Source organism: Grus americana, chromosome 9 (assembly GCF_028858705.1).
Source record: "Grus americana isolate bGruAme1 chromosome 9, bGruAme1.mat, whole genome shotgun sequence".
Lineage (NCBI taxonomy): Eukaryota > Metazoa > Chordata > Aves > Gruiformes > Gruidae > Grus > Grus americana.
In genome coordinates, this window is record NC_072860.1 from 7,527,695 (window position 1) to 7,550,867 (window position 23,173).

A 23,173-nucleotide genomic window follows, 5' to 3' on the forward strand; every position below is an offset into this window, starting at 1 on the left:
TAGCTATTCTCTTGATTAGCAAATACCATGTAGTGCTTTGTAACTACGTACATCAGCCCTTCCTCTGCATCAGACACTTTCCACTGAAAAAGTAAAGCAGAAATTCCTACACAGAGACTTAGACAGGGTAATGATGGTGTCAACTTGACTAGAAAGCAGTTTTCAAATTCTCTTTTCTTTCATCATAGCCCCTTACCATATCCCTGCCCAACTGCTAAACAAAAATCCTATTTACACAGCAACAGTATAAGAATCTGGAATGCTATATTTTGTAGTATCTATGGAATGATATTTTACTTTATTTTTAAGACTACATTCTACTAACTGAGCCATTTTCTGCATTCTAACACTCCCAGAGTGGTACTTCACCATTAGTTCTAACAAATTCAACAGCAAAGCTTACTAAGGGAGGAGTTACATAACAGATAGCACGCTAATCCTTGCAGCCATCTCTTTAATTTTTCATTTTGCTACCTAGCAGAACAAATGTATAAATAAGAGCAAAGTATTGCCATTGCAAATGTTTCTGTATCAGCTCCTACTAAGCGACAAAACACCGTGCCTTTCTATGCAGTTTGTAAATAGAAAGAAGAACACTCGTGTTTGCTGGGATTTTCACATAGCTGAAAGTATAAAGGTTCATCTGCAAGGAAAAATAAGACAAAATAGACTGTAAATGATGCACTCAACCACAAGTTCTGTTACTGGTGACCAGCAGTTAGAATCACAAGAAATAATTCCAAAGCATTGGAGCACCTTACATCAAGAAAAATAATATGAAACCCAAGAAGTTACAGAAACTCCATTGGCTGGGACACGGCTTTTTTGTCCTATATCAAATCCAGAAGCATGACAGGCCACTTCTATCAGTTTCTGAAACATCTTTTTTAGGCATGAAGACCAGAACTGAAAGTTATTTTCAGTTAATTTTGTACAGCTGTTAGTAGACAAGTGCAGGAATTCTGGAATTGCTGGGAAAAAACCTGACTGGCTGCTTTGTGCCCCTAGTGAGAGAGCTACAACGTGACTCAAGACTGAAAACAGGAGGAAATGGTGTTTTGTTTCCCTAGAATCAATCACTATGGATTGCCTGACAAAATTCTCTGGCACTGGAACAGAAGACAATAAAACAGATCTATTAACAAGCTTGGGAAGCACAGCTGGGGTATACTGTTTTCCTCATCGAGGGAAAAGTTCTCCAAATCCTTTTCCTATAAGGTGTGAGACGTTCACAGCACATCACAGAGCTTTTTTTTTTTTTTTTTTTTTAAAGAGAATAAGAAAGGAAGCAAAAATTGCTAACAGAATACAAAAGGAGAGAAGACTTTATATTAATTCCTGTCAATTGATAGGAAGGGAAAAATAAAGGCCTCATATACATGCTAAACTGCCACCAGCAATAGACAAAAACAATACATTTGAAATAGTGATATTATAGCTTTTGTGGGAACTTATAAAGATTTTATTTCATCTAGGTAGCATATCAGTAAAACAGGGAGTTTAAATTGTAATAGTAAAAACAGATGAAAAGATGCATCTGGCCCTGCCAGGCAACAGAGGACAGAAGCACCTCCAGCTCTGCTGGTGTGGGCTAGCGGAGCTTTCCCATTCTTCTCCATCATCAGCAGCATGAGAGCACAGCAGGCATTCATGACGTTGTTCTCCCTTTCCCTCTGCTGCAGCTACCGCACACGGAGCTACATGCTGCAGAAACGCTGTTTGGTCTGCTACTCCTGACCCACTGGGGATGAGCACGCTTTGCAAGGCCATCTAAATGAGACAGTAAGAGCTGGAAATTAAAGCTACCTTCGCCAGAGAAAACTTATGCGGAAAGTAAAGTGGCATTTTCCCAGCTGAATGCTTGGCTAGTAACAAAATCCAGCTACATAAAAGTCCCCGCTGAAACAGTTGCCTCATGGTTATTTAACTGCAAGACAGTGTCTGGCACTGAAGAGAGAAAAAAAGTAAAGTCTGTTGTGCATAATTAAGACCATCTTCTGAAAAGAAGATGGGAGAGTGAAACACCTTCAAGACACTGCCAGATCTGGGCATCAAAGAAACTGTGCTGTTACTTCCATGCCAAGAGTACTGGAAAAGTCTCGGAAAGTGATTTGCTAGGTCCACAGCAAAGATAGATATAAGAAAACATATTAAAAATCAGCTGAAATGGTGAAAAGTGACCCATTTACTTTTCCATAACAAGTTATCAAAGACCACCAGATCTGAGGAATCGACTGCACAAACATTCTTAGCTCATGGGAAACATAAAATAATACACTGGCCTCAATATAATGAGAAAAGTGTTGCTTCATGTTTTCCTCTGTCAGCTCTGGTTCTTCCCAGATGACTATGCCCTTTCATCATCAAACTCTTAAACCAAAAGGACCTACGGACTGTTCGCCTTTGCAGACAATTTACCATGGCCTTGCAGGTACCAGCAGTCTGCAGACCAGAGTTTCACAACTCTGGGTCTAGAAGCATCATGGAATCGCTAATGAAATTAGCTAAAGTAATTTTGAAAAGTTACATGGTGAAAAAACCAGCATCAAAACATTAAATCCCTTCTAGCTAAAACCTAAGGGCAATATCGTAAAAAAAGGAAAAATAGAAACACAGCATCGTCTAGTAGCAGGTAATATCTCTTTCGATCTACTGCATTGGAAAATGTCATTGAAAACCACAAAACTAGATCAAGGTGAGATACATAATAAAGAAAAAAAGGAAAAGGAGCTACCAATAAAAGAATCCTTACTAACACACATTGACAACATCCAAAGACAGCAGCAGACCTGGGATGTTAAGCCACTTTCTTTTCCTAGGATGTTTTGAAGACTTATGAGTTAGAGGCATGTACAATGGTATAGACATGTGAAGTATTACATAATTGCATAAAATTATTATTAACCAGCTAAGAATGTGTGCATTACATTAAACTTTCATCATCCTGTATGTATCCACTATATTTCCATTATCCTGTACACTGAAATGTACAATTACATTAAGCTTCGATGGTGTAATTACCCCTAGTTGTAATTACTAACAGCTGTGACATTGACTGGAGTTCTATAAGCAATAAACTTCTCCCAGAGTTTAATAAGCACAGTCTTTTTGTAGTTTTATCTTGTGTTCATGAAACTTTTAAGGAAACTTCACGTGTTGGAATACAACCTCTTCTCCATCTTCCTTCTACAAAACGGAGGCTCCAGTACCTCTATTTACAGAATGTTTCGCGGTTGCTATTTTCTGTGCGGTCCCAGTCTTCTCCCACTGACTTTCCTAAGTCTCTCCACAGGTGCATTGAGCAGCCTACCAGTTGCAAACCACAGAATCCAAGCCTGCTCTCACAGCCCTTCTGAGTCTGAGGAACAGATGAAAATGCAAGCTTCCCACTGAACATGTAGGCAATCCGAAACTATAGTATTCATAAATAAACCATTTCTTTAAATTCAAGTGTTGATTTTGAAGCTCAGATGACAACTGTTTGAATGTAACATGAGTAATTTCATAATTACATAGTATAAACAAAGTCATTCCATTAACTAGACTATTCCAGAGTTCCAGCTATCTTCCATGTGACAACAGATCTACTGAATTCTATTCAACTGCCAAAACATCTTTTCTTTCCTCTGACAATTTCTGGAAGAAGCCTGTAGACTTTCAGCATACTTTAAAAGAAAAAAAGTTAATTTAGTATGGCACACAGTTGTTTACCCTTCAATTCAAAATTAAAATTCTTTTTATTATTATTTATTATATTTATTTCATTTTCCACTTGAGAAAGAAATTTTATTATTTTTTTTTTAATTTCATTACCTGAAGCTGCTGGGAAAAACTAAAATAAATTACAAAACCCATCAAAATGCAGCATTTGATTGTCAGGATCTACACTTATAGCTACAGAATGTAGCTGACCTTTATGGAGGAATATACAATACAATATAAATATTACATTTATATTTAAAAGTAGGTCAAAAAGTGTCTGTCAAGTATAGACTGACAATAGAAGACTGTAAAATGCACAACATAATTCTGTATCTTTCTCACTAGTTAACTAACAACTCAAAAAATAATTCATATATTGGGGTGGGAGGTTGAGGATAGGGGGAAGGCAGTGAACGTCAAACATATCAGTGCCTTTACTGACTTTTTTTTTTTAACTAGGAAGTCTTGAGATTAAAAAAAAGAAATTAGAAAGTTTAAGTTTCCTTTGTTTAGAAAGCAGGAAGGCTTAATTCACTAAACCCCTAATCTGGAAAAAGAAAAATACTACTAAGCTGTATACTAGTAAAATCAGAGATCACTAGGCAGCTCTCTTTCTTTAAGAATTCTTTTAGAAAGAAGGCAAAACATCAAACAATTAGAAACCTCAAAAATAAGTTATTGAACATCCCTCATCAAGAGCTGAGGCATAAGACCAGAAGTCTGGAGCTCACCGATTTCATCTCCTCAGGCATCCACACAATAAAAAAGGCTAGCAGCGCTGCATACATATTCATAACAATCTTCTTGCTTTGCATTAGGCAACTTCATTCAAATTCATTATACTGAAATCAAAGCCAAATTCCCAGATTTTACGCTCATTTAGAGAATAAAAAAAAGACTTTAGGAGGCATTATAAGCAGGTCACAGATGATGTGCTGATGAGGATTACGAAATAATTCAGATTCGTCATTGTAGATTATATCACATACAAACATGAAGATGTAAAAGCCAAAACCTCTCCGCTCATTTTGCTAGGATTTTTTCAGGTCACTCTGCCTCCCCCCACAACCTGGCATACCCTGGGCTTGTGCCTAAGCCCAGACACATCATTATCCAGCTATCACCTTGGAAAAACTATTCATTCATTAAATGGACTGTCTGGTTAGTTTACCTCTATACCTAAATAACCTCTGTAAATTTTGTGACACCAGTACCAAAATTTTGACAGTCACACAGGAGCTGTATTTGAACATTTTCTGAGCAGTGTGGTGCTCACAGTCATGGCTAAGCCACCCAGTGCTCCAGCTAAAAGAGACAAAACTCACTCTGCTACACGGAGTCTATTCAGCTGCTTTCTATCATCAAACATCCCTTCCAGCTGGAAGGAAGGTAGTTGGAAAGCCAACAGCCAGCTCAACTCCAAAATCCAACACAGTCAGCTTTCTGACAAGTCCTAGAAACTGTGCACAGCAGTGGAGCTGAAGGATGCTCTGTACCAGTGAGCTACTGGTGGTGTGCAGAGGGGAGAGGAGGGGCAGGTACGTGGATAAACTCAGCAGGACACTTGATGACAACATGCTGTTGGGATACCAGAGTTTACAGTAACGCACTATAGGTCACTCCTGTGGAGTCCAGCAAAAGCATTTCCCTTTCCATTCCTTTTCAGTATCTAGATGCAACCACTTTGTGAACTGAAGTGCCAGTAATAAGCAGGTAATGCTACCTATGCTTCACGGTACGTTCACCTACCAATCAGCAAGTACTGCTAAAAAAAAAAAAAAAAAAAGGAAAGCATGAGCTTAGTGAATGATGTAAGTTCAAAAAAAAAAGTCAAAACTCATGATTTAAGATCTTGTGACTTTCAGGCTAATCTTGCAATGGTTAAAACACTTGGTTTTGAAGCTACTGATGCTGAAAAAATCATTGACTTTGCATGCAGTAAGTGGCAAAACAGAAATTATACAATGTATTAGTGACGAGATAGCTTAACATCACATATCAGAACACTGGGTTCCCCGGGTTCAGAGTTTTCTTTTTATTTAATATTCTCTCCATGCTTGCACAGCCAAAGAGCTTTTTGAAAACTGCTTTAATAAAATTACCCAAATACAGACTCAGCCTGTGCAATAAATCCCTGAAAACAGAAATTAATAATGGAAACACTGGCAGAAACTGAACTATCTATCATGAACAGTAGCATAATTACTCTGTGTAGGTAGCAGAAATGCACTTACTGCTTTGCATGCTGCAGATCCACATAACAGCTATTAACACCTTAGGATACACATTTCACATCCCGGTACCACTTCCTTAGCTGTTTGCCCTCCACTGATTTCCCCATCTTTCCCCCATACCCCCACAACAAAAACAACGAACAACACCGAGCAAATGAACTTGGAACACTCAAGCCACGGATCTGTAGTCCATTTGCAAGGATGTATTTATCCATCAAAAAGCAGATCCAAACCAGAGACACTCAATTTACATGACCAAGTCAGAGCTCAGATAAACTAAATATCCAGATGTCAGACAAAGGAGCCATGTTCTTTGAAAAACAGCCCAAATTGGATTTAAAAGACTAAACAGAGAGATTTAATTATTGAAATGTGGACATGGATCTAATTGGCTGCAGATAAAGAAGAGAGCCAATGCTACAAAAAGTTGTCCACAAAAATTAAGCTTTCTGCACAAAGTCTCATTTCTCCAGTGCTGAATCCTGCAGTTGTGAGACATCTTCACTTTTGTTCACTGCATGCTAGTTGCTTCTCTCCAAACAAACATTAACTGTTCAGAGAATGAAACCATAAGAAACACATACTGTGGGCCTCAACTAAAACCTGAATACTGTTCCAGCTTGGCCCTATGCTGAAACTCAGCAAGAAAGAGACTGGAGTCCAGAGCTTATTCTAACCAGGTAAACTGAGCACTAAGTATCTCTTTTGATACTCCGCGGAAACTCTTTTTTCACTATCCAATGGTAAACCAATTGCCAACGCATGAAGCTTAATCTAAAAAAAACCAAACACATCCCCGCCCCCCAAGACCCCAACCTTTTAGGTTGAGTTTCTCTTCCATGTTAAACTGTCCTCTTCACTAAAGAGGACTGCTGAATAATCATTCTCAAATTCTGAATTCCATAAAATATGCAACAAAACTTCTAGAATTAATCCACTGACTACCTGAGGTTCATTTTGAACTTTGTTTTTCTAAAATGCACCTTCCAGATTTACAGAAAGAGAGCAGAAAAAAACCAAAACCAAACACACTTATCTCCTGTAAATTTGCAGGAGAAACAAGAAAGCAAGATTGTAATTTTATCCTGCGTGACAACATACAACTACAGGTCTGTAGTTGTGGAACCCTGCAAAGAGTCCACCATTGCAGATCCCTCTGCAAGCCTAACATTTTTACTGAAACCCTCTCTTGACATTACCAGCACAAAGCTGTGCTATATGATGTACATTTATGACTTACACTTGATTGAAAATGGAGACATGCAGAGGCAAAAAACCTAAACTGCCAGATGGCAGTATAGCAGTGGTCTGTCTTCTGGTAATAAGCCAAACGAAGATTTGCAAATGTCTGCCCAGTTGAATCCATCCCACAGAAATTATGCTGTCCGATCTTCCATTCATTTCTTGAAGGAAACATGTTCATTCAACTGGGAGTCTTTGAACTCTAAACCTCCTGAAGTTACAGGATCCATGTGAACTCTAACAGGGCAAAGATTTTACCACTGAACCTTTGGAATACAGTATTTGATAGATTTTACTCCATACAACTCCACTAAATGGGAATATAATAACTAGACAGATAAAATACAGTAGCAGACATTTAGTTCAGAAAAACTGTAACTGATACAAGATATGCTGGCCGCATATATTTTTTTAAATGCTACTCATTTGAGTTAAAGCAGACCCCAATGCTCTGAATCACCCTTGGTTTTCCTCAAGCCAACTGACGCAGGCACAGAATTCAGAGTGAGGCCAGGTGTGCAGAGAGAATTAAAACATTATGTCAGTCATATACACACAGGAAAGTCAAAATCAGCTTCAACTTCCTAGAGCTAACAGTAAAGAAAAGGGAAAGGTGCTACCTAAGAAATTATCTTCCCTTGATTTAAATGTCTTCTTCATTCCATGTTAGAATCTTGTTTGTTCATTTTTAAACTGATATTTTGCCTGAAAAAGTGCTAGAGAATTTGACATAGCACAATAAGTATAACATTTTTTCCTAAGACTAATACTAAAAACTAATACTACCAAGTTTGGGCTAACTTGGTGGTATTCCCAACAGGTGAAGCACATGGAAAAGTGAGGTTAATTACAAATAGGATTTTGAGAATTCATCAAAATCCTATGAGATCAAAAATCTAAATGTCAAGCCACTGGTTATAATGAAGATTGAGATTTTTACGACAGGAAAAAACATGAGGCTGGCAGCTCAGCTTTCAAATCAATTCTCTTTACCCTAAACCTAACTCTTCTTTAATATTTCTATTTTGTATTTTTTCTGTTTTCTCCAAAACTAGGTTATTACATGCCAGTTGGCCAACAGCTCATTCACAGACACTGATACTGATTTCTTTTTAAGCAGCAGTCTTCTAAGAATGAAAATATTTTTTTTTTCTTGTCTCCGACTTGGTAAAAAAAGTTCACTTGGAATAACTAAGCAAAACTTTCGAGTCAAGATAAACTTCATCAACCAGTACAGCAACCAGAACCTTTTCTCCATCAAAGAATTGTATTAACTGTTCCTAGTCAGGTACTTTTTTTTTTTTTTTGGGGGGGGGGGGCGTGGGAGATGTCACTATATCAAAAACAAACAAAACAAAATAATTTGGGGCAAAATAGGGCCTAAGATTTATTCATTACCTTTGCTTTAATTTGCTCTCCCATCTGCTGGTGGCAAGTAGCTCCCCATCACCAAAGAAAGTGGACTTGTCCCCATCCTCAAGAGAATGCAAATTTCTTCCTCCTGGCAAAGGTCTGCCATATTCTACAGCAACACGCTGCAATACAAATGAGGCATATAAATTACCATTTGTAAACACTAGTTACTAAAATATTTCAGTGTGTTTTCCACAAAAAAATGCTTTGATACTTCTTTGGCTTTATACAAAATCACTAAGCTGCCTCACTTAACACAAAAGCTTCATCTAATAGCTTTTAACTCACCCTGAGATACACGGGAGAATATATCCGGAGACTGAAAAATTAGGTGTGGTTTACTCTATTGTTTCTAAGCCTCGGGGTTAGAAATCCCACCAGCATTAGCACCAAACAAGTCAGCTTTCAGTCCTGCTGTTGCTACAATGCATAAGAAGAGTGCTTGGTACCCGCAGTATTGCCTTTTTTCCTGACAGTGGTACCTAGTTTGACGCTGCCATCACTCCCCTGCCAAGCAATACTGAGAGTCTGCTCTTGCCTGTTGGTTTTCTGGTTGAGAAGCAGTCAGTGACGGAGTCCGGACATGTTTTAAGTCTACCTTATGTATCTATCCCATTGCATGTTTACTAGACTCTTGTAAGATGCAGGCAATCACTTCTGTCAGGAATTTCAGCTCAATACTGAAAGATTTATGGAACTACTTCACCTCAAGAACTGGGTTTAATGACAAACTGAGGCCATTTCCCAGCTCATGCATTGCTCTTATAGCTACCCTGTACAAACAAAAATCACCATAAACAGGTCTTCCTAAAGTAGAAGCTCAAAGTTAAGCTTTGATCCTAAATTAAAAGGCATATGCTTCAATTTACATACTGTAATTTGCTCCACTAAAAATGACTAATACAATTCAGAGCAGAAACAATAAGCATTCACATCTATCTTTTGCAAAATTACAGCACGAACGTTTCAATACTCTACAAAAATAACTAAAAAGAGTACATAGTAGGTAGGCAAAAGCCAGCTGGTCATAACAGACAATTTTTAGATCTAATACCTAACAACAGAGAACAAAAATTAAATAGAAAAAAAAATGAAACAGAAAACCTGAAAATATTATTAATGTGCTCATTTGAAGTACTAACTAAATGAGAAATTTTGAAGATAAAATAGTCAAAATCATTAGCAACATTTAAAGTTATCCAATTATTTTAGAAAGACTTACTCTAATAACATTAACAATGAATAAGTGTGGTTACATAATTGAATTACTGTGAAATTAAGTTCCTTTGAAGAAACACAGATAAGTAAAACTATTGTTTTCTAAAATTGGTTTTCTTATTGGAAAATGAATTCATTATAAGACACAACCATATCTAGGCATCATAGAAATGTAGTTATTTATATAGTTGCAATGTTGTTATTCATGGAAGAAAAGCATTTAAGGCATTAGCCGTTATCACTAATAAACTCAAATGTAAAACTGATTGTTCTATTAGTGCCGTGGTTTAACCCCAGCCAGTAACTGAGCACCAGGCAGTGCTTGCTCATGCCTCCCCCGCAAGGGGATGGGGAGCAGAATGGAGAAAAACTTGTGGGTTGAGATAAAGACTGTTTAATAGGATAGCAAAGGAAGATGATGATGATGATAATAATAACAGTAGTAGTAGTAACAACAACAACAACCACCATAATAATAATAGAACATTTGTGCATCACATGCGGAATGGCATTAAATTGCTCACCACATGCGGAAGGAAAAAAAACCAACCTGGTGCCCAGTCTGTTTCCAAGCAGCGATCCCACCTCCCGGCTCGCCTCCCCAGTTATATATGGAACATGATGTTCTATGGTATGGAATATCCCTTTGGCCAGTCTGGGCCAGCTGTCCGGGCGCTGCTCTCCCAGCTTCTTGTGCCCCTGGCAGGGTGTGAGAAGCTGAAAAGTCCTTGACTTAATGTAGACACTACAACTACCCAGAGACAACTAAAACCATCAGCGTGTTGTTAACATTGCTCTCATACTAAATCCAAAACACAGCACTATACCTGCTACTAGAAAGAAAATTATCTCAGCCAAAGCCAGGACAATTAGGAACAGCTGAATCAAAGCACATAAAAAAAGCAAAACCATATACATGCATGATTTGAAATGTCGTGCAATTAAAGCACAGCTTTTCAATAAGTTACTACTACTCCAGAAAATGAGCAAGTTTGTCACTGATTGCGAACCTTGTCCCGGTACATGATAACAGTAACACATTTGCAAGCAAGCTTCTTAACAGTCCAGTCTTTCAATGCTGGCATGATCAAATCATTGAATTTCGACATTAATGTGTCATGCCTTGAACTCTGCATTGGAGATACCACAAAGGATAACACCACTGATCTCTAACCCCTGTGTTTCCCAAGGCCATAGCTGCTGAAATTATACCGAAATTGGTATATATGGAAAAATTACACCAAGTTGTACACTATTTTATATACATCACTAAAAAGTTAAGATTCCTATCAGAGAGTTATGCTGTTTAATTTAACACCTGACAGCTTACTAGTTTCACACATTAAACTTATCATTGACTCATTTGATAGTGCTGCCATTGAAACTGAACAGTTTAACTCTTTACCTAATTATTATTACCAAATTATACCTGGTATGCGGAGTCGCACAGCACCATTAATTATCTGATAATGCAGAACAACATAAAGATTTTAATGGAAACCACTACATCTGAAATGCTTTAGCCTCCTCCTTTGTCTCTTGCCCAGCAATAAATGCAGCATTTTCTGGACTATACACCCATATAATCTTCATTCTCTTTCAAACAAATGTCAACTTAAAAGTTATTACTTTTCTGAAATGCTTTTTATACAACATTTGTTACCTATCAATGAGACAAAACCCACATTTGCATATTTATTTTTCATGAAAGCAGCAGCCGAGATACAGCCCAGAATCTACTAACAAAGACAGCAGCAAAAATTTACAGAGCACCAGGCGGGATCCCTTGTGTGGCTGCTACTATGGGTTGAGTTGCTCAAAGGTGCTGCTAATGCTCACCGTAGCTGGCATGCTTTCAGTTTTAAAAATAATGTGTCAGGCCTCATGCAAAGAGGGCCCTATGCATATTGTGAGCATGACAGATCAGATACTGCCAAGAGATCAGACTCTTTATAGTTATGTTTGTGTCCTAGAGAGGCAAGTAAAAAGATCTTGGACTCTTCACAACATAACTGTGCCTTGAGATCTTTAGTAGTTTTCATCTTTATATATAATTTAAGTTTAAACAAAGAAATGCTTTGGAAGAATCAGCATTTCCATCTTAAATACCTTAAAGGCTTTTGCTTTTGAGGAAATTAAGGTACTGATTAAGCAGCTGTTTATTCTATTTCCTTTTTTTGGACTCTGCTATAGAGATCTTAAGTGTCCTTTAAAATGGATACATACGGCCATGAAAATAGCCACTAAGGCAATTGTGGCTTTCAGAGAATTTTCTACAAGTGCTGTTTACAATTTGTTTTAATCAGCAGTGGCAGCGTTAACATCTGCACCACAGCAATCATAATCAGAAAATACAACACTTAATTCTGTCAGTATTCAGAATTTTATCTTCTAAAAGCTCTTCAATGTTTTGGTACCTTGGTACTGTAATTTAGTGTTCAACCAGCTGTAATTAATCAAGTCATGATGTAATAAAAACACATGGATGTTTCCATTCAGAATGTTCAAACAGTAAGTATATACTTAGCCAAGGAATCAAAATCTCCCTAGAAATGTTTACAGACCCCACTTAACTTACTGAGGTTTTAAAATGTCACATGTCCTGCATATTTACATTGGTGCGGGCCATGAATTTTCTTGCACGTAAAATGCCATGCTGCTCTCACAACCGAGTACCTGTAGTAACAACAGCAACCCTCACAAAATTGTACTTTCTCATTTAGAAAACATATTTGCTAAGATTCCAGATGGTTAAAAGTGTCAGAAATATGAACACTAGGTTTGTTGATAAGAATAAACTCAACAGGGTGTTAGTTTATTAACCCACGTATTTACGGTTTCACCCAGCCCTCCTTTCCTAGCCCAAGCAAGCAGCTGCCACCCTCCCCTAGCTGGCAGGCACACACACACTGACACTGCAGTAGCACATTAGCTACTAAGAGGGCACATCTGCTAACTAAAATGAACCATATTCACATCTTTGGCTTAAAATATATTTATGTACTTTCACACTACCTAACTTTAAGCTCCTAACTAAAGTGGTTGAACATCAATTAGAAACAGAGATGCCTATAGAGCAATGCAGCACCACCAAAATGCTGAAAGAGCTTCTGAAAGCATCTCTCTCTTCAAAGCCCAGCACAACTGAGATTTTCATTTAGGGATCATAGTCCATTATATAAAATTAGTTACAAATAGTAGTGATTCAAATCACCTAAAATTCATTTCCTAAACCAAGGCCAGCTCTGTGCAGAATAATTTTGCCAGTATGACAATGCTAGCTTTTTTTTTGATTGTTTAATTCTGCATATGTAATCATCACAGCCATGAAATACTTTTTTCTGCAAGACCACAGCCAGCAGAGTGCATATGCTTCCTCTCTCCAGTAAAATAAGCTGTATTGGCAAAAGGCAAAGTCTGGTTATTGTAATTACCTCTATATCCAATGCTTCTGCATGCACAGACAAGATAGTCAGGGCTGAAAACTCTCCTTCCCTTAACCACCACAGCTCTGCAAGAAAAAGTCCTGTAGCAAAGAATTCACATTCAGTATCTAAAAATTTAAATTCTTCTTTCTGTTACTGGCAGTTTGTTTCTGTTAGCAAACTTGACAGATCTTGGTCTATTATGTTTAATTTTTACAATTACCTTAGGTATGGCTGGGGGAAGAGAAGAACTGAGGATTTCAACCCCCACCCCAGCAACATTTTCATGGTTTATGTGTTTTGTAGGCCTTTGTTATGATTTGTCCATATTCTAACCTTTGTATGGCTTGACACTGGTGCATAGTTATTCCCAGTTTAATGTCTTCTCTAAGTTTTACTAGCATGCCAGTTTCTCCTTCCAGGTAAGTCACAAGACAGTTTATCAATCCAGACCTAACGGTGATCCCCGAGGTATCATTCCTGCCTCCCTACAGCTCAATACTTTTCTTGCTATCATTACTCTGTTTTTTCCTGGTCAAACTACTGGTACAGTCAATCAGCAGCAACACAGCCACATTACCACAAAGGGTCTGAGTGAATGGCTCTTAGAGGAATGCAGACCTCCAAAAAAGGTAATCATGCATATCTCAAAGTATTTCTTCAATGTCTGTAGTCCTGATGTCTCACTTTCGCAGCCCAGTTCTGAGCCGAGCTTTACGCTGACTTCAAAGTAAAACCAGGGTAAAGAAATGATGAATTAAGCCCTTGGTGGAGTAAGCAGAGAATAATACGAATACAACAAAAAAGCATTTTCTTTAGGATATACAACACAAATCTTCCTCTATGACTGAAACACACTAGTTCAGCTGTTCCAGTTATGCCAAACACATTTATACAACTCGGTAAACGCTATTGTAAAGGTAAAGCAACCAGTGATCATTTTCTGCATCATCACATTCTTCCTAAAAGAGGGGAAGTCTGATGTAAGGTGACACTACACATATCTAGAATTAAAAAAGAAAAAAGGTAATTAAATTTTTGGCCATCAGCCCAGTTAGCATTTACTCCAGGGAATAAGAAAAAAAAACCAATGGTGCCTAAGATTACACCTGGCCTGAAAAGCAGAAACATCTGCTGAACTCATAAATTATTGGATTAGTTCTGCCCCAGGAAGCCAGCCTGGTATACATACCCTCTACAGACCAGTTTAACAGTGCACAGTAAGAAATAGAAAAAGTTGTGCTGAATTAATTTCCCATTAGAAACAAGGAGGGAAAAAAAAAAAGAAACACATGTTTAGAAGCTGAGTGCAGGTTCCTTCTGCAAACTACAGCATAGCTTGCATTTGACAGCACATTTCTCTGAAACAATTAAAAGGACGAGGTGCAAGGAGAGCTTGCAGAGATAGCTCAATTTGACAGCTCAAATGGTTCATCCATTTCGTGTTTGTTTTAACCAAACTGGCCGATACACTACTAATAATTTTTCAAAAATTTCCTTAAGCCAGTCTGTGGGAAAAAAAACCCACCCAACCAACCAAAAAATAACCCAACCACCAAACACCCCAGTCACTGAATTCTTGCTCTGAATTGTACTGTAACTAGGACTGTTTAACCAGGCCTTTTACATTTTTGCAGTCAAATTCGAAAAAATACACTTGGGAACCAGAGTCAAAACAGCCTGGAGGAATCGCCTGAACTTACGTCTCTGGTCTCTTGTTTCTGGAAAACCTTACACCAGAACTCAGTCACACAGCTCCTCACTGTGCCCTTTCCTACCCTGCCCAGTCCGAACATATGCAAAGCTGTGATGAAAAAAAAAAAAAACAAACCACCAACCAAACAAACCAAAAAGGAGGCTATGCAGTCCCAGTCACGCTGCCCCAGACAAGCAGAGCCCACACAGCACCGAGTTATGTGCTGTGACAGACCTTGCCTCTATGTCTGCACAGCACTGCAGGTTCCCTTCACTTCCCTCCATCGGGCTCATGGGATTTGGGAGTCAGAACCTGGAACAGAAAATCTGGAAACTGCAAATATTCATCACCCTAATTACCACAACTAAAGGTAGCTCAAATTTTAATTGATCCTTTGAAAACTGAGACAGGAGAAGCCATAGACCAAATGCTCTATAGGTGTTAACTTCTTCACCTACATGTTCCGGGTTAAAACCACATCATGTCATCATGTAAACAATCACTGGACTACTTCCAAGGTTATATCCTTCACAGCTGTGAACAGGCAACGAGCAATATGGAAATGCAGACAAGAAACCCCACACGGCAAAGCAGAATTTGATTTGCATCAGCCAAGGTACAGAAGGACCACGTCTTAAGGGTTGCCAGTAATAGCTACAAATCAGCTTATAGACACCAAGTATGATGAAAGTCATTCCAGTTAAACACTGAGTATTTGCAAAGAAAGGAAATCTTCAGAAAGTCATAAGACAGAGTTATTTATTCTCTGTACAGGAAGGCAGTGCTGCTTTTCTGACGTGGCTGGAATTAATGCAGGCAAGCAACAGCACAAAGAAAACTTCAGATGTTTACGCTTTTCAGAACATTTTAGGCTCCTTCCCCTAACTTGCAATATGATTTTTTAAATATTTTTTAAAATAAGCCATTCATAGCCCATCCTAGAGAATAAACATTTCACAATGAATTCCTCTTGAACTATAGTGGTCATAAAGGAGGATTCAGTACACCGAAAAGCATCAGTCCTAATGCTACAGCCACAATGCTGCCTTCCAGCTTCGGGCCCACTGGTATTGCACAGAGAAGGTCTATCTTGTCTAACTGTAATTCTTTCTACTCCAGCACATCAGAGAAATCAAACCATTTGTCTCTTGCATTGATACTGTATTCTTTGTTTAAAGGTCATCTATAAATGTTGAAGTTTCTAAACCAGTACGTGTTTCTAAATAAAGTATTTCTAAATAAAGTTCTACTTGAGAATAAAGAAGTACTTAAAATATTTTCTAGAGTATGACTTCAAGTTGACAGTCAGTTTCCAGTGCAGCAGAGGTAAACAGTCTCTTGGAAATACACTGGATTTTTATCTTGCAAACATTTAAATCAGCACATTGAGACTTTGCTTTTGTTATGGCAAATATTTGGTGTCTGCCAGCTAAACCTACCACCAACATCCTTACAGTTCCATGACTGAATTAGTGGGGAGAGGGTTGAAAGAACAAAACCTGCCTTGTTTCTCTTACAAGCAGGAGCCATTTTTGCCGTGCACCTTAGATCACACCCAAGCTAATTACACTGCTATTTACTACAGAGAATCAAATGCTTTGTGGACCGATAGGTGTGCAAACACAAAACCCAAACAATACCTGGACAGCAGTTTCTCTCTGATGAACATCCTTGTGACTCATCACAGCAGCAACAACGAAGCAGAACTCCTCTTAAGTCTACAGAAAGCTTTCCTTTCAAGGAGACAACTATACATCATGTCATTGTGATCTGACAATGTCCAAAAATCACTGCGTTTCTGACAGCCCCAGAGGATAAGGGAAAAAACACAGCCAGTTACCAAATACCCTTCCAAAAAACCTCACAAGCAGAATTTAGCCTGGTTTTGAGGAATCACCTCCATTTCTGCAGATGTAATTTTGTGCCCACAATTATTTGCAAGTATAAATTATGGGCCCAATCCAACACTTGCTGAAGTCAACAGAAAAAGGTCCTATTGATTTTAGCAGGGTTGAAATAAAGCCTACATATCAAAAATGTAGCTGCAAAAAAAAAATAAATTAAAAATATATTTCCTGGATAAGTGCTGTTTGGACCTGCAAATAATTGCAGATACAATTCCAACTCCTCAACATAAGAGGTAAAATTGGGTTACATCTAAAAGTCAGGTTCAATAGCTGTCAAGCCACTGGGCTGACAGCACTTTATTACTGTTGTGGAAGAAACTGATTTTGAATTACTTACATAATTAATTATAATCATTTTCCAAACTACCCTGTGTCTTTATGACTACATATAAGTAACTTCAACAAAAGGAGAAAAGAGAAGAGAAGATGGATATTTCATGCCTTAATGATGTGTGTAGTAGGTGCCTTGGATGCATTTATTTTACTGGACATAAAGTAAATTTTTATGGCACGCTCCCAACTAGTTTCACACAAATACCATCGAGAACTTCAGCTAGCAGCTGCCCTCAGCACACTACCTGCTTGCTGTGAAACAAAGATATGTTGATTTCCTTCATAAATGGAAGTGACAGTTTAGAAGCAGTAAATATTCATGTTTCAGTCTGGCTTACTTCAATTTTGAAGGAACTAGATTAGCTTAATGATTTTTATGGATAACAACTTAGTATTAAGTAAAGCAAATAAATCCACAAAGGAGAAGATTAAGTCAATCAATAGCCTATATTTATGCTGAATGTGAGCATTAAAATACTTAATTTTAAAGTGAAATAACAGTACTTTTCATCATGGAAATTCCTGAAGTTTATCAGACAGGCACTTGAATACTATGGCCAAGGATGTTTGTAACTTGATGACTGATTTTACCATATCTATTTCATGCCACTGCATATTTACAACAGGGTATTTTTCTTGCTTTGGTATAATAAATGTATATGCACTAAGCAAAGCAGAAAAAGATACTGATGTAGTAATTGAAAAATTCTGGTAAGTTTTCACAGGACCTAGAAAGAAAAACAGGAGATTTGATGGACAAGTCTGCAAATCGAAAACAGGTATTTGTTAACAAATGTTATAGAAGTAAGTAATTTTATATAGCCTGTAATATTTTATGCCAGATTGTCCCATTGGATTAGTAGTCTTTGCACACCCGACTGAGTTTACACATCTTCAAGTCCTCCCCAGGCACTTGGGATAAAAACTTCATTGGGCATTTGAGGTTAAAAGTGACAAAAAGAGGTCCAGAAGAAAGAAACAAGCCAGGCTCCACAGAAGGTATCATTTGTGCCCTAAAATAGGAAAGACCACGATCATCAGTTACTTTCTAAAACTCTGCGCAAGGTCCCCTCACCTATTTTCCAAAGTCAATAGTCAACAGATTAAGAGGAATGAAACGATACAAAGAAGCAAGGAGCATACAGAATACAATTTGGGGAAAAAGTGGTTGAACAAGGGAACATTTTAAAACTAATCTGAGGCAGGTAACCAAGGAGAAGGAACTAATACAACATACTCTGCACATATTTTCTGCCCTAACACACACATAACTAACTATGATCATTGCTGTCTTTCTATCAGCACATTCACGGCAAAGCATTAGCAGCACATCTGTTTCATTAAAAATAAATGATCAAATACAGGGATTATAAAACTTTATACTTCCATGAAAATAACTGTTAGTTTTAAAATGCACCTCAAGGCAACAGGAACTCACCATATGCACTGCTTTCCTTCTACCGCAGGGAGCATATACGGTAACTAAAAATTTGCTAGATTAACAATGCTAAGCAGAGCCAACTTTAGTTTCACATACGTACTAATTTCCAATAAACACACACTCGTTTTGCTAAGGATGTTATTGTTTATCTGAGGAAATAATACAAGTTTGATATGTATTTTTAAAGCCAATAATGGAGTCTTTTTTCCAGTGCTGGGCCACAGACAGCTGAGAATTATTACGTATTTGATTCCCTAACTTCTGTTGAATGAACTTAACTGAATGAACTGCATGAACTTAACATGAACTTACACAGCAGTCTTAGCAGAGTCAGCAGACTGGATTACTTATCTCTCTCAGACTACTCAAAGGAACCAGGCTCACCAGCAACCATCAGAACGTCTAGCACCTGAGGCTCTGTCAGTTCATTAGGAATGTTCAGTTTAAGATGCTTATCAGAACACATGAAGAAAAGGAAGCTTAGTGAGGAACAGAAGAACATGACCAAAAAATACAGACTCCCTTCTCTTTCCCTTCTGCTGCAAAACCCCCGCAGTCCACTGAACTCTGGTAACTCTGAATGCATCCATGATCAGACCCTAGATAGCTCTAAAATGAAGAAAAGCATAAAGATGACAGAGTTTACATTGTCCATTTTATACATTTTTCTACAAATGATGTTACAAATGAGTCCACAGTTCAGGAAATTAATTCCGGTCTTACAACTCTGCGCCAAAATCTTTTTGAAGGTAACACCAGCACATTCGGCAGTCTGCATTCCAGATGCTCCAAGTTCCTAAGTGCCATTTTCACAAGTAACTTTGGTACTTTATCCCTAAGTCGCCCTGATTTTCAGAAGCCTTTTAAATTGTTTTTGTAAGTGTGTCACATTAACCACAGATAATCACTGTTGCAATTACTGCCTCTTCACTTTTCCTCCTCATTCAAAAGTATACCTTCAACAAGGACTTGGCTCTTAGACTGGCTTGCAAGATCAATACTACAAGACTTGAACTGAAGAATTTTTTAATATATTCATTTCCAAATTAGCTGTACTGCAATTTCCTTTGGAGTAGCAAAATAAATGCTTTCTTACAACACTTCTGCTTCAGTATATTTTGTTGCCAGTCTAGATGATATGAGAGGGGAAAAAATGATATCGCAAAACAACCACGCAAGATACATGAAAACGTGATTAAACATCTTATTTCCCTACCTGAAGTGACACAATATTCTATTCTAGAATACATTGAACTAAACTTTAAAGAACTGGGGATAAGACATCTTTGATATAGATCAACTTCTCTAAAACCAAGTGGTGTTGTGCAGCAGTAAGAAGAGGTCAGGAACTCTGTTGAGAGCAGGTGCTAAAATGTCCATCTATTCCACGCCACTGACAAGAGTGTATTCTTTGGCACTGACAACCTGTAATTGAGCTGACAAGCAGATAAAAGCAGTCAGGTAAGACTAATGGCTTTATTAAACAGCAGTCTAAAGCAGCATTTGCATCTGAAGTTGGGCACTCTTTCCAGAAAAAAAAAAGACATTTATTTTTTAAACATGAGAATTAATCTTACTAAAAATCATTTTGATGGGTCTTAGTAAGAAACAGAGTCAAAACCAGGGCAAGATACCGAGTATTTTCAAAATATTTAAAGTAGCAAATGTTTCTCATTATGAAAATAGCTGTAAAAGAAATAAAACAGTAATGTACTTTTCCAATTCCCATCCTAGGCCACCAGCAGAGACCCCACAGGATGCTGGCAGGACAGCTTCATCTTCATGAAATAACCTTTCCAGCCAAAACCACAGATATCTGCTATCCCAAAGTATTATGCCACCTGATTATGTCAAATAATTATGTTCCAATGTTAATCAGCAGACATCAAGCTGCAAAGTCTGCAACAAAATGTTTTATTCCTCTCCACAAAATATATCCTATCTGTAGAAGAACTATGAATATTTCATGACCTACAGTTTTCAGAAATTAATGTTTTATTTTCATTAACTTTTTCTATATTCTGCTTTCCAAAGGTCTGTTAAATCTGAACACTCAGATATTTCTAGAGTAAATAAATGCATTGTAATAATCTAAATGCACCAGGAGGTGATTTATTTGAACCCCAAACCTTCACATATTTTGATCTGTGAATATTAACTCATAATTCTTACATCTCTTGCACTTAATAGACAAGATTTTAGTAGCTTTGTTCACGTACACTAACAACTTGGTGCACAAATAACTTATTGTGTAGGTAGTCCCCCGATATAAATGGTTACGTGATATCTCTACTGTCTTGATTACAACAAAATTTATATGTGCTTAACTTCGCATCCACGTGCTCTGAGCAATCACTTGTGGATAAAGACACCGGAGCCAGTAAGGCCATCTCAGGGCGCATAATTGCACACACATTTAAGTTTTTGAAGAATCTAACTTTTAAGAAGAGTGAGGGTATCACAATGGCTCAAGAAATGGCACTATTTCACAAAAGCATATGCTTTACAGGCATACCCTGGAAGAACAAAAGACAAATTTTGAAAGTTTCTATAATAAACATGACATACATGCTCTGCGTGTGCACACACCAAACACATTTGTACCTAAATAAAGGATACATAGATGGGTATATGCATGTCTAATTAAAATGGCTGTTCAAAGAACACTTCAACAGCAAAATACAGCATAAAAAAAAAAAGAAATTACAGGTTGAAAGTTGCACATGCAGTCCACTGACTGCACAATTACCTGTGGGGGGAAATTACACTTGCTCATATAGTCATAAATAGCCAGTCCTGCGTTGAAGAAAAGCATCTGAAACTTGACAATTCCCAGTCTGTTTTCTTCCAGTCATTATCCAAACAGAGATATTAGCACCAAGGGAAGATATCTTAAACAAAACATTAAAGCCAGATACAGATACTTAGACTTTGACTTAACTTATTCTCAGTTTGTTTCAATTTCTTATTTAAAAAACCCCAAAACATCCACTTGCATTAGAAGTCAGAGGAAGGAAAAAAAGGACTATGGTATTTCTCTGTGATGACAGTGCACACAGCTAATTTTCATCCGCAAGTATCACCTCTGCTTTCAACGGAACAAATAACCAGATAAAGTGCCAAACCTGTTTCAGCTGTCCAGGTGAGATATGGGGAAGGAAGAAGAAACTATGAAATTATCCAGAAAGAGTCAATAACATATTATTTAACTTTACAGGCAGAAGTAAACATTATTCAAGCTGTAATTGAATTAATGCAGCATTTCAGATAAACCCAATTTGCATAGGATTTGCTGTCACAGGGACCTCTGTCCCACAATGTTAAACCCAGTCTCCCTTGACTGTATTTTTGAACTGCTGATCAGGCTCCCTGCATGAACAGATGACAGTCCCATTCCTCACCCCATCGACTTTCACTCACATTCTCTGGACACCAAGCAACCATACAGGTATGCATAGACCAAAAAGTTATAACAGTTCTTAAAGAAAGGGCAAACTTATCCACGCTATTTATGCAAAAGGGAGAAGAAATAAGCACTGGCTAAACTGGGCTAGTTAAGTAGCAGAAAGACTTGTTAACAGGATTGACATAGGATTGTCTGACTTGTTAATAAAAAATAAAAAAGTAACAGTAAGAAAGGTCTGAGGGACAAAGAATGCTAACACTCTCAAGCACACGTAATGAACGGGGAAATGAATAGGAAGCAGATGAAAATATATTTAAAATCATAGCTACTTCATACCTGTAGCAGCATCTGACTTCTGACACTAGTCATTACTTATATAAAAATGTGACTAGACAAAATGGACAGCTTTTCACTTGAGGTATATTTGTCCACTAAATGCCCTCTGACAGTCCTGAGAAACAGTCCTTGTGAAGACATACCTACTGCTTCCTTCCGTCTGCTGCTCCACCAGAGCTGACAGGGAAGATGAGCTGACATCTCAAACGCATTAACGGCCCCCACATCAGCTCACCCTTCTCAAGACTCCTCCAAAGTAGGCTCACTGCAACCTGGAGCTGTGCAAGAGGAGGCTAACTCCAGAACAGAGGATTTGCACAGTAAAGGACAGACTGCCAGCATGCCAGGCAGAATCCTATCTTGAAGAAGGAGAATAAACAGCACTTCATCCCACACTAAGTTTTACTCTGCTCTCATATATGAACCATTGCATGATACCAATTTCACAGAACTACTATCAATTAGCCCTTTCCCGAATAATTGAATTCAGGTAGACTTAATATCACCAACCATGAAATTTGCTAATTGTTAATGCAACAGAATTACCAATATAGTTTTCTTAAAAAAAAAAAAAAAAAAAAAGTAACTTCTACCATGTTTGCAACTCAGAGCTGACAACAAAGGCTGGTAAAACAGTCATGGCAAGTTGCGAACCTACAAAATTCACATTAATTCCATCTGAGTGGTGCTTTTTAATCAGCAGGGCGTTTGCTTTGTAAGAGCAATTTATACAGATTTTAGATAATCTTTGTTTGGATCAGCATTTAAGAAGTCTCTCTGGAAATCTCCCATCTTTTCCCAGCCTTCATTCTTCCAGGAG

The 23,173-nt window shown here is 37.8% G+C and overlaps 1 protein-coding gene across 4 annotated transcripts in view; it reads right to left on the reverse strand.

Moving 5' to 3' along the window:
- The window catches only part of SPSB4 (splA/ryanodine receptor domain and SOCS box containing 4), a 169,372-nt gene that overhangs the window by 141,680 nt on the left and 4,519 nt on the right, over positions 1-23,173 (reverse strand). Inside the window, exon 1 of one of the 4 annotated variants that reach the window (XM_054836059.1) lies at positions 8,577-8,706. The exons of 2 other annotated variants lie outside the window; for them this stretch is intronic. The gene's annotated coding sequence lies outside the window, so the exon portion shown is untranslated. Of the gene's footprint in view, positions 1-8,576; positions 8,707-23,173 lie in introns of those variants that run through there. One more of the 4 variants, XM_054836063.1, reaches the window with a different exon arrangement.